Below are 8,254 nucleotides of genomic sequence, written 5' to 3'. Positions count from 1 at the left end.
ACCAAATTGATCAGCCTGGACTTGAACTCCTGACCTTGTGATCCACCCACCTCGGCCTCCCAAAGTGCTGGGATTACAAGCATGAGCCACTGCGCCTGGCCTCCACTTCTAACAGAACTAATATGGAATTGTGAATAAAGAAAAGGATAACTTCAATAAAACGCTCATTAGGAAGAGTGGATGGACCACAATACACAGTTTCCCTGGTCCACAGCATATATTACATCCTGCTGGAAAGGAATTTTAAGTTCTCCCTACCCTGGTTGTAAGAGAGAGTCTGGGTAGCAAGAGTAAAGTAGGGTCCCCATCATTAATTGCTGCCACATTGTGGAGGGCCTTTTGGAATGTTAGCCTGTAGGCAATGGAGGAAGAAAGATCATTCAAGGTTTTTGCATAGGGTAATGACGTGATTTTGGTAAACTTAATTTTGGAGGCATTATCCAGTATAAATTAATAAATCCCCTTGAAATAATGCCCTGGGGACACAGAAACGTTAACTGATTCCACAGTAAAAGCCCATGTATAATCTAGGTTTGTCTCTTTCCAAATAGAAATTATAAGTTGTTTCCAGGAACCTACGTGGAACAAGCAGGGTGGTTCACATTGTGTCACTTCCTTGGTATTAATTCCGAACTAGAATGAAAAAGCTTTAAAGCTCTTTTGAAAAGATTTGTAATAGAAGTAGACTTGGTAGGTGGAGAGTGACTGGGACTAAGTTTAAACAGAAAAAATGAGAAAAAAATTACTAGAGAAAGCATTTTTGGATAGCTATAATCCTTCACTTACTTATGCAGAGTGAAGGAAATAATAAAAAATTGTTTTAATTATTTTACTATTGTAAGTCCTGCATAAGTTAGCTAGCTACAAGTTTGTATGGGCTGCGAAACATTTGTACTTTAAACAGGATCAAGTTGTGGGATAGGTAAAGCTGTGAGCCATTGCATTACCTGCTATCGTGAGGGGCTTTTCTTAGTTTAGGATATGAGGAATAAAGCCTATGAGATTTTTTCTCAGATGGCCTGGAAGAAATCCAAAATGGAAAATGGTAGAAAAACTGAGTATTCCTATTTGAAATTTCAGATATTATGGTTTAATTTGCATTTGACTTATTCCTGAAAATCATGATAGAAACACCCCTATAATAAAGTTATGTTATTCCTCTAGTCTACAGACTTGAGTATGGGTGAGTGAAATGTATAAAAGAAAACATTTTTTGAGGTAGGAATAGATTCATCATTGAGTTCCTCTGCCAAATTCAGAATTAGATAGTGGAAAAATTCTATTTATTTTGAGTTTGTTAATCTGCCAGCAAACTGTTGGGAAAAATAAAGACAAGCCAGATGAGGACTTGGGTTATGGAATGAACCATAGATGACATATGAGTGAACTTTTTAAGGGAATATAGTTGTTCCTACTTTTATTTCCTGGTTGTAGTTTGGAGTGTTTAATAACTTTGATTTGCGGTGCACATTTCTACTGTACTAAACTATAGCAGCAAAATGGAAAACACAGCATATTGTTGTGTTGAAATTAACCTTAAGGGTCAGGAAATGGAAAATATCACGTTTCCATAGTAACACTAATTTAGTCAGATCACACATGTTGTTTCTGAGCCATTAGTTTACTCTTATGATATTCTGGATGGGAACACAATATTTGCTCTGGAATGTGGTTAAGTTCATGTTACAATGCAAAGCAATTTCATATTTTCTTTATGTCCGTTTTAAATCCTTTATTATGGTTGGTTTGATATCTGATTCCTTGTGCTATATGGAAAATGCAAAAATGTAACAGTTTTTTAAAAAAGTTTCTGAAGATAATTACATAGGAAATCATGAATGTATCATATTTATATAATAACTATGGAAAAATTATAAGAAAGAGGAACTGGATTTTGAAAGTTTGCCTCAGAATTTTTGGGTAATTGTTAGATAATTTATTTGGTCTTCCAACTGGGTGGCTCTGACTTGATCTGATTTTAGTTTTCATGGTTGTCAAATTCCATGTGATATCTACTAGGGATTTTCCCCATCTTCTTTTGAATTCCCAAATTCATGAATACTGCTATAGCTCTGTCTTTGGCTAACATTTCAGGCCCACTTTTCCATAAAGAAGCCTCTCCTGCCACAACTTCATAGGAATTATTACCAAGATAATGACCTATAGAAAAGGGCAAATCTGCCTTCCAAGTGGGCCCTTTCTCAGTGCACACACCAAGCACATTCCTATGCCTGTCTGTACACGAGTCTTGTGTTGTGTGTGATTTAAATCTGCTTCTTAGTAAAATGACAAAATGCTGCATGTCATATCTTTGAGGCTATTCATGATTATCACATCGATTTTCAGCTGTGCATTTCTGGGATAAATCTCGCTTGATCATAGTATATACTTCTTTCTGTATGTTGCTGGATTTGGTTTGCTAGTATTTTGTTGATGATTTTTATTTCTATTTCCATAAGCAATATTGGTCTGTAGTTTTCTTTTCATTTTTTCTTTTTTTTTTTTTTTTGAGATGAAGTGTCACTCTATCCCCCAGGCTGGAGTGCAGTGGCATGATCTCGGCTCACTGCAACCTCCGCATCCTGGGTTCAAGCAATTCTCCTGCCTCAGCCTCCTCAGTAGCTGGGATTAGAGGCACCTGTCACCACACCCAGGTAATTTTTCTATTTTTAGTAGAGACGGGGTTTCACCATGTTGGCCAGGGTGGTTTCGAACTCTTGACCTCAAATGATCTGACTGCCTTGGCCTCCCAAAGTGCTAGGATTACAGGCGTGAGCCACTGCGCCTTGCCAGGTCTATAGTTTTCTTGTAACATTCATGAACATTAGAGTGTACTGTATTACCCAAACTCTCATTCAGTTCACTTAAGAAAAACAAAAGCAATGAAGAAAATGACAATCATGCCTTTTGGTATTGTAAATATGAATACAATTTGTTTGGCTGATTGGACAGTTCTTTCTTTCTTTCTTCTCTCTCTTTCTTTCTTTCTTTCTTTCTTTCTTTCTGTCTCTCTCTCTCTCTTTCTTCTTTCTTTCTGACACGGTCTTGCTCTGTCACCCAGGTGGGAGTGTAGTGGCATGATCATGGCTCGTTGTAGCCTCCACCTGTTGGGCTCAAGTGATCCTCCCGCCTCATTTTTGGATTTTTTTGTAGAGACGAGGTCTCACTGTGTTGCCCAAGCTGGTCTTGAACTCCTGGACTCAAGCGATCCTCCTGCTTTGGTCTCCCAAAGTGTTGGGATTACAGGTGTGAACCACTGCGCCTGGCCTGCACAGTTCACTTGCTTGCCAGTCTCAGTGCTAAGTAATATGGAGAGATTAAATTCAATACAAGACATTATTTATTGAATGCCTAATATGCTAGGCTTGTGCTTGGTACTGGGGGTATTGATGATCATTGAAAGGTAGTAGTTACATAGTGGGTAAGAGTAGTTGGATTTGGGTCCTACCTTTACTACTTCCTAACTGATGGACCACAGACAAATTACTTAAACCTCAGTTTCCTCATCTGTGAAATGTGGCTACTAATAGCATGTAATATAGGATTGCTGTGAAGTTTAAATTAAGAATACGGGTAAACAATGCCTGATACTTAGCTATCACTAGATACAATTTAGCTTTATTATTATTTGTTTTTCTTGTACCAGAACTTACATATATCATTTCATTTAATTCTCATAACAGCCCTGCTGAGGAGCTTAGTATTAGCTCCATTTTCATAGCTGGGAAACCTTTGCTTCTAGAGGCTAACCAACTTGCCTGAGATCACAGATATGGCTACTGGTAGAAGCATAATTCACATCCAGAATATTCTTGACTGCCAAGCTAGTGTTAAAAAACATATAGTCTTTCCCTGGCTTAAAGGAGCACTCACCTAGATTTTCCAGGTAGCCCTGTCCAATTATTAGTTTAGATTCTTTAAGTTTCCAGAGAAGATATTTTGGTGCCATATTCCAGTGACTTGTTTCCCTAAAGTCAGTTAAAAAAAAAAAGTCTAATACCAATGTTGTCTATTGTATTAGAGCTCTATTTCTTTTCTTTCTTTTTTTTTTTTTTTTTTTTTTTGAGATGGAGTTTCACTCTTGTTGCCCAGGCTGGAGTGCAATGGTGTGATCTCAGCTCACTGCAACCTCTGCCTTCCGGGTTCAAGCAATTATCCTGCCTCAGCCTCCCAAGTAGCTGAGATTACAGGCATGCACCACCACACCCAGCTAATTTTGTATTTTTAGTAGAGGTGGGATTTCCCCATGTTGGTCAGGCTGGTCTCGAACTCCCAAGCTCAGGTGATCCACCCACCTCAGCCTCCCAAAGTGCTGGGATTACAGGCGTGAGCCACCACACCCGGCCTAGAGCTCTATTTCTTCCTTAGTATACAGAAGAAATGTATCTGTCTATGTGGCAACCTAAAGTGAAGGTATTCTGGTAGTTTGTCTGACATTTACCTAGAGAATTCGTTGTTCAATGGGGGAAAAGCACATACTATATAGAAAGCTTTGTTTTTCTGGATTTCTCTTCAAGGTTAAAAAGCTAAATTAAGGATCTTTTATTATCTTTCTAGACCCTCTCTCTGCCCTTGATTTTGATCCTTGTTTGACCAAGGATTGTTTTCCAGGGTCTCTGACTATCTGTTCATGGGTTTGGTTCCCACCTTGCTATACTTTCTAAGTGCTCTGTTTTCACATCACTTGAAGAGCCTCAGAGGTCACCTCAAAATAAAGCCTTATAAGCAATATATACTTAGAATTGAAGTTTCTAGGAAAGATGGATGAATACCTAAAAATGAGAAAATTTTCTGAAAGGAAAAAAATCTTTATTTTAAAGGAAAAAAAAATTCCAGTGCATACCAAATATGACACAAAGCTGATACCCACCCAGTGGCCAGATATGTTTTCCTGAGGGATTTCCTTGTGTTTATTCCTCTAGCATTTTTTCATTCCTGACTTTTGGGGTGGCCCTTCTGTGAAGAGTTTCCTCATCCCAGCTGTTATGATGTTTAATCTAGAGTTGCCAACTTCTGATCCGGCAGTTCCAAGACACAGGGTGAGGAAAACAAAGCTTTCCAGTATTTCTGAATCTGATCCCCCACCCGCACTGGAATTACTGCTTTAATCTCTGGTCAATCCTGAATTGTTTTCAACCTTAGCTTTATCTCTCCTCTCCCCCGGAATAGCAGAAGAATTACTAATGGTAAAGATCTATGCCTGTGTCCAGGGTTCAAATTACTTATGCTCCACACAAACCTCAATTTATGTCTCTTTTCTTTTTCTTTCCCTCCCCTCCCTTCCACCCAAGTAAACTGTGGTGTTTTTGGGTCTGTGTGTGTGAAATAATTTACTTTCAAGAGCTTTTTATTTTTTTAAGATAAAAATTAGATTATAGTTTTTTAAGCTAACTAGGGTTATTTTTTCTTAGGAAAAACAGGGTAATCTTTAAACAGGCTAACCATCTGGTTTTGATCCTAATGTTAGTCCATGAGATGGCTTGACACTTTAAATAAGCAAAGTCATGGCTTTTCGTTTTAGAAATATGCAAGGATGGCTACTCCTGGCTCCATCCTGCCCTTGGCCTGATTGTTTAATGTTAAGGTGGAATGATCCTGACTGGTCCTGTGTTTTATGCCTGACCTGCTGTAGGACTAGGCAGATAAGGAATTAGGGAAAAGCAGAATTATTACTCAAAGGCAGAAAACAAGGCACAGATTTATATGAAGAAACAGCTCCTTTCTCCAAATATGGAGAAACACAAAACTTACAGTACGGTAACATGTTGCTTCTTTCTGGTACATTCAACCAATACCGTTATACTGTGAATGAAGCCACCTCTGGCAACAAAAAGTATTTAGGAAATCAAATGGTAAAGTAGGAAAATGGTGTTTTTTTGTTCTCTTATTGTCCCCAAGTTTCTGGTATAACATGACTATTCCCATATGGCTTTGTTTAAGGACATCCCCCTCAAAGCCCCCACAGATTTGCCTTTAGATCATACCCCTTGCTCTGGATCTCTTCCTCACCCTACCGTCCTTGGTAAGGATGGATAGCCACTGACCTGAAACAGTCTATTTATTATTTATTTATTTATCTATTTATTTTTGAAGCAGAGTATCGCTCTTTCGCCCAGGCTGGAGTGCAGTGGTGCAATCTCTGTTCATTGCAACCTCTGCCTCCTGGGTTTGAGCGAGTCTCCTGCCTCAGCCTCCTGAGTAGCTAGGATTACAGGCACCTGCCACCACGCCCAGCTAATTTTTGTATTTTCTTTTTTTCTTAAGTATTCATTGATCATTCTTGGGTGTTTCGGATATGGCAAGGTCATAGGATAATAGTGGAGAGAAGGTCAGCAGATAAACACATGAACAAAGGTCTCTGGTTTTCCTAGGCAGAGGTCCCTGCGGCCTTCTGCAGTGTTTGTGTCCCTGGGTACTTGAGATTAGGGAGTGGTGATGACTCTTAAAGAGCATGCTGCCTTCAAGCATCTGTTTAACAAAGCACATCTTGCACCGCCCTTAATCCATTTAACCCTGAGTTGACACAGCACATGTTTCAGAGAGCACGGGGCTGGGGGCAAGGCCATAGATCAACAGCATCCCAAGGCAGAAGAATTTCTCCTAGTACAGAACAAAATGGAGTCTCCTATACCTACTTCTTTCTACACAGACACAATAACAATCTGATCTCTCTTTCTTTTCCCCACATTTCGCCCTTTTCTTTTCAACAAAACCGCCATCGTCAGTCATCATGGCCCGTTCTCGATGGTCGCTGTCTCTTGGGAGCTGTTGGGTACACCTCCCAGACGGGGCGGCCGGGCAGAGGCACTCCTCACTTCCCAGACGGGGCGGTTGGGCAGAGGTGCTCCTCACATCCCAGACGGGGCAGCCAGGCAGAGGCGCTCCTCACATCCCAGACGATGGGCGGCTGGGCAGAGGTGCTCCTCACTTCCCAGACGGGGTGGCCGGGCAGAGGCGCTCCTCACCTCCCAGATGATGGGCTAATTTTTGTATTTTCAATAGAGACGGGGTTTCACCATGTTGGCCAGGCTGGTCTTGAACTCCTGACCTCAGCAGATCCGCTCACCTCGGCCTCCCAAAGTGCTAGGATTACAGGTGTGAGCCACCGTGCCCGGGCACTGACCTGAAATAGTTGAGTGTCCCCTTCCCTTATGTATCCGCTCCCAGCTAGGCATAGCCAGCTAGCTTGCTGGAAAGATAAATAGCAGGAATATACCATTTTGCACTTTAATAACAGGAATCTTTTAGAATTAATTTCTGATACCCAAAGAAATTCTGTAAATATAACAAATTTGTGGAAATTTTAGGTGATGTCAGGCTAATTGAACCTGCCTGTCTGGGAGCAGGCAGGTTTTCTAGTGTCCCATAATATATTATATATAAGGTTAGAGCTGCCTTTGAATCTTCACTTCTTCTCTCTTGAGAAAAAATACCTATTCCTTCTATTGAAAGGTCTTAATTAAAGCTTCAAAGAAACATGCAGGTTTGTAATGAAAGAAGGATGGGTCCTTATTAGAAAGATGTTTTAACCAAAAAATACAAAATGTTTAAATGTTGTTCCAAATATTTCATAGCAGTCTAGATAAGAAAAACCCAGATTCCTGTATTGTTTCTGCAGTATTACTCTAGCTCTTTTATATGATTGACAACTAATTCTCTTGCTTATGTTTCCCTTCTTTTTGCCTTGTCCTTATTATTTGTACGTTTGTTTTGATATATGAAAAAACGTTCCTTCCAAATAGAAAGAAAGTTGAAGTTTTCCTACTATAAAAGAGTTTTGTTGTTTATTTTTGCTGTTTTTTTTTTCAGAATTAGGGAGAAATCTACCTTTGGCAGAATGGAAAATATTTAGGAGAGTTGAGTCACATTTACACTATTATTGTATTGACATTCTATTTTGACTTATCTTTCAAATAACAAATATTGTGGAAACCTTTTATGAACTTGCGTTGAGTGAATTTGAATATCTGACTTAGAGACTGGGCATGACTTCTTTGGAATGTTTGTGTTTATGAAGATATACTTTGTCTGCCTAAATTTGTTTACCTCAATTTGTATAAAAATGAATTTCTGAGAACTTAGGAAAATAATTCCTTTCTATTTAAACATTAACATGTGTTTCTTAATTTGGTCATTAATATAAAGCATAATTATTTTGTTTAGTATTAAGAAGCTACATTGATTAAAATATTAAACTATTTTTGGTTTGTTTACTCATTTTCAGTTGTCAAAATAAGTATAATTGGAAACAGCT

The sequence above is a fragment of the Pongo abelii genome, chromosome 12 (genome assembly GCF_028885655.2).
Source record: "Pongo abelii isolate AG06213 chromosome 12, NHGRI_mPonAbe1-v2.0_pri, whole genome shotgun sequence".
Lineage (NCBI taxonomy): Eukaryota > Metazoa > Chordata > Mammalia > Primates > Hominidae > Pongo > Pongo abelii.
Note: the sequence above shows the minus strand (reverse complement) of the source record.